This window comes from Pteropus medius, unplaced genomic scaffold, assembly GCF_902729225.1.
Source record: "Pteropus medius unplaced genomic scaffold, Ma_sr-lr_union100, whole genome shotgun sequence".
Lineage (NCBI taxonomy): Eukaryota > Metazoa > Chordata > Mammalia > Chiroptera > Pteropodidae > Pteropus > Pteropus medius.
In genome coordinates this window covers 19,555,553-19,560,095 of record NW_024344240.1, presented here as the reverse complement: position 1 = coordinate 19,560,095, position 4,543 = coordinate 19,555,553, and the positions used below count along the sequence as shown (strand labels likewise).

At 43.1% G+C, this 4,543-nt stretch overlaps 1 pseudogene; it reads left to right on the top strand.

Moving 5' to 3' along the window:
• The first annotated feature begins 1,508 nt into the window (after positions 1-1,508).
• On the top strand, positions 1,509-2,930 carry LOC120607289 (protein regulator of cytokinesis 1-like; annotated as a pseudogene).
• Positions 2,931-4,543: the final 1,613 nt, after the last annotated feature.

Below are 4,543 nucleotides of genomic sequence, written 5' to 3'. Positions count from 1 at the left end.
ATTTCCGCCTGGAAAGAAAGCTGGTCAGTGTGTCCAGTATTTCTGTTCTTTCCAACTTCTCTGTACAATCAAGTTAAACAGTCCCTAAGAGTAAATAAATGTGACAAAGATAAAACAAATATTTTTTCCAATTGGATTGGTTCATTTCTTGTGTGAGTTCAAATGAGGGAGAACCAGAATGTTTTGATTAAATTAGCTGTTGCCATGAAATGATTTGCTTGTGTATAAACTGGCTGTTGTATTTCTTGTCATTATCTACGAAAGTGAGGATTCTTGGTATTGTTGAGAGGACTGCTCTGAATAGACAAATGGCAAGATTCCTTAAGCTAATGTTCTTACTATGTTATAAAATGTAAAAATACTGAATCAAAAGCAAAGGCAAGTACAACCCTGCAGTGATTGCAAAGCAAAAAGAGAAGCAGGTGGGCTCTCTCTGCACCCCTTTCAGGAGACTTTCCCTACAGTGTTTCTGATAATTCTTCCACTTTCTTTTCCTATACAACATATGCATCACACCCAGGTGCTACCATAATTTGATTTCCTGATAGAGGAAAGATGCTATTGCTTGCTCCCCGTGAATCCCATGGTTTGTTCTACCTAAAATTAGGTCTTCATGATCACATGAGATGCCATCAAATTCATGGTGTTGGTTGTTTAGTTATTAATCATCCCGAGTGATGGTGATCCCATACTACTAGTAATTATGATGACAAATGACATTTATTGGATGTATCAGGCATTGTTCTAGTACTTTATATGTATTAATTGATTACCCCCCCATCCCAACTCCATGAGATAGGTAACTTTAACATTCCCATTTTACACATGAAAAAACTGGGTCTTGTAAATGTTAAATAACTTGCCCAAGCATAAAAGTTCTAAGTGACAGAGCTGAATTTGACCCCACATAGTCTGGGTCCAAACCCAAAGTTACTTATGACTGCAGATACTGCCCAGTAGTATTAGTTATAATAGCAACTGTTAACACTTATTGAGCCTTAATTATAAGCCAGAAATGATTCTTAGTCATATGTATTAACATCACTCATCTTCATAAAAATGTCCTCAGGTAGATATTTATCATCCTTGTTTTACTGAAGTACAAAGAAGTTAAGTAACTTGCCCACGGTTAACCAGCTGGTGAGTGAAGAAACCAGGTTTCAAGTCTGTTTGGAGTACCTTCAGAGGCAGCACTCTCCAGCTTGTCTACTCTTGTTCACAGGTGCTACGAGCTTTGGCTTTATGGAACAGGTGCTTGCTGCTATCCACAATGCTTTGTTAAGTAAGTTCTGCCTCCCCTTGGAAAATATCCAGGGAGTTATGGAACAACAGGTCCCAGAGATCTAGTCTTCACTATATATCTGTTCTGGCCTATTTGTCTGCTTGCTCGCATTTTCCCCCTTGTTTGGGTAAGAGCGTTCTAGTTTTCTGTTTGGGAATGAATTAGTTTTCTATTGTTGCCGTAATAAATTATCATAAACTGAGTAGTTTAAAACAAATTTGTTTAAATGCTCTGCATGACACCCTGTGACATTGACAGCACCTCAGTTCCAAGCTTGGAAGAGCTGAGCCAGTTCAGACACCACATGGCAACTTTGAGGGAGACAAAGGCATCCAGGCGTGAGGAGTTTGTCAACATAAAGAGACAGATCATACTGTGTATGGAAGAACTGGATCACACCCCAGATATAAGCTTCGAAAGAGATGTGGTGTGTGAAGATGAAGATGCCTTTTGCTTATCTTTGGAGAATATTGCAATGCTACAGAAGTTGCTACGGCAGCTGGAAATGCAAAAATCACAAAATGAAACTGTGTGAGGGTCTGCATGCTCACATCGGAGAGCTCTGGGACAGGTTGCAAATACCAGCAGAAGAGAAACAAGCTGTGGCCCTGGTTGCGACTGGGTCGAAGGCCAAGGTCAAGAAAGTGCTGCTAGAAGTGGATAATTTGGAAGAACTGAAAATGCAAAACATAAAGAAAGTGGTTGATGCAGTACGCATGGAGCTGGCTCAGTACTGGGACCAGTGTTTTTATAGTCAGGAGCAGAGACAGGATTTCACCCCATACTATGACGAGGAGTATACAGAAAATCTGCTCCAGCTCTACAATGCTGAGATCGTGTGGTTAAGAAACTATTATAACAACTAAGAGTTCTTTGGAGGTGTTCAGAAGTGGGGAGAAAGCTGGAGGCTTTTCTTCGAGTTTGAGAGAAAGGCTTCAGATCCAAGGCGATTTACTAATCATGGTGGAAATCTTCTAAAAGAAGAAAAGCAACGTGCCAGGCTCCAGAAAACACTCCCTAAGCTGGAAGAGGAGTTGAAGACACAGACTGAAAAGTGGGAACAGGAGCATTCAAAGGCATTTGTGGTGAATGGGCAGAAATTCATGGAGTATGTGACAGAACAATGTGAGATGCACTGATTAGAGAAAGAATGGGCCAAGCAGGAAAGGCAACTGAAGAACAAGGAGACAGAGACGGAGATGCTCTATGGCAGTGCTCCCCGAACACCCAACAAGCGGTGAGGTCTGGCATCCACCAAACCGGGCAAGGTGCTCAAGCTGAACAATACCACCATGTTCAATACCATGGCCAACAGCATCATTCGGCCTGTCTTTGTGGTGTCTCGACTTCCATCTTCTCGCAGCAAGCCAGTCCTCACTTCTACCTATTCAGGGAAAAACACCCCACATGCAGGCCAGCATGGAGCCAGCAAGGAGAACCTGGAGCTCAATGGCAGCATCTTGAGGGCGAGAACTTCCAAAGGCCTCCAAATCTGATGCTACTTCTCGAATCCTCAATTCAACCGACATCCAGTCCTGAGAAGCCCTGATCAGTCAGCTAGCTGTGTCTTCCTGTGTCTGGACTGGACCTAATTGTGGCTTTACTTTTTCTTCGGTGCTTGAAATCCTGGATAGGTTCAATTACCATGGGCCTTACTTACAGATGAAAGTCCATCATAAGTTTAGTATGTCCTTAGACACTTGGTTTTCACTCACAAAATATATTCATAATAGCAAGTACAAATTTTAGCACATGAACCTAGTTGCACTTGCTGAAGCACGGCCACAGGTTTGCACAGCACCACTGCGTAGAAGGTGATGGACTCTGCTCATCCTTGGGGTGCAGGACGGGTAGTAATTTCAGCTTGTAGACTTGTAATTGGCAAGCAACATCTTTTGTTTAAGGATGTTCAAGTAATGCTGTAGCTACAGTAGCTTAGCTCTCACCTGAACAGGACAGCCTTCCTCCTGATGAGGATGTCTGTGTGTCAGAGGTAGAGGTGGCCTGACCTACTTGCCAATGAGGTGACATGGAGGGTGGGAGCCCCTTTGGTAAACTGCATAGTTCTGTTACATGGTGTGCACTCATGTGCTTGTCTGAACTCTAGTTCTTCCGGTTTTCTCTGTCCTGTGTCCACCATGCCTGAATGTCTACCCCCTGCAGCCCACAGCCTGGTTTGTCGGCCAATGGGGAGACCTAGAACCTTGCACATGTCAGTGCTGGAGAGTTGTTCCTGCTGCAGTGTGCACATGAGGCTCCTTCTTTGTCCCTCCTGTTGGTCACTACTGTTCTCCCCAAAGCACTATTACTTACTAATATTTATTCTTACTCCATCTGTGCATTTAGTCAGAAGCTGACCAGTGTGGACTCGGTCTGCAAGTGTACACCATGCTATTTAGTCATAGGTATACACATTCCGTTTTAAAAATCTAAAAATATGGTTAAAATCTTTTTTTTAAATGTGGTTCTGGAGGTCAGAAGTCCAAACTAGGTCTCACTAAGCTAAAGTCAAGGTATCAGCAGGGCTGTGCTCCTCCTGGTGTCCAGTGGGGAGAATCTGTTTCTCTGCCTTTTCCAGTTTCTAGAGACTCCCACATCCCTTGGCTCACGGCCTCATTCTTCCATCTTCAAAGCCAGCGATGTCAGGCCAAGTTCTTTTCACGCTACCATCTCTCTAGCTGTCGCTCTTCTACCTCTCTCTGCACTTTTAAGGTGACTGGAGATTCTATTGAGTTTACTTGGATAATCTCCCTCTTTGCCATGTAACCTATTCATAGTTTCTCTGGATTAGAATATAGACCTCTTTCTTTGAAGTAGGTTTGGAAGCATTACTCTGCCTGCCACAGGGAACATCCGTTTTTCATTCCTGGATCATATATTCTGGGTTGGTCTAATTCAACAACACTGGCTCGAAGAATGGGTTTGGGACTTCTACTGAAATTCTTGGCAAAGAACCCTTCACCCCATCCCAAGAGCTGTCACAGCTCATCGGCTTCGAAGATGGGTTAGGAGCAGGGCCTCTCCCTGCGTAGGTCCTCTCTGCTGCTGGGGTTGATGAGCCGGTAACTTCTGTGTCCATCTTTGCCAAAACGTGGGATGAACATTCCTTAAAAATGAGGCCTCTTCCTCTTGCTGCTTTCTCAGGGAGTTACTATACAGTAGTTGCAATATCTAAAAAAAAAAAAAAAAAAAAAAAAATGGCAACTAAAATAAGATCTCTTTAATGATATCCAGCTTAGCACTGTTTAGTAGTACTTTGTT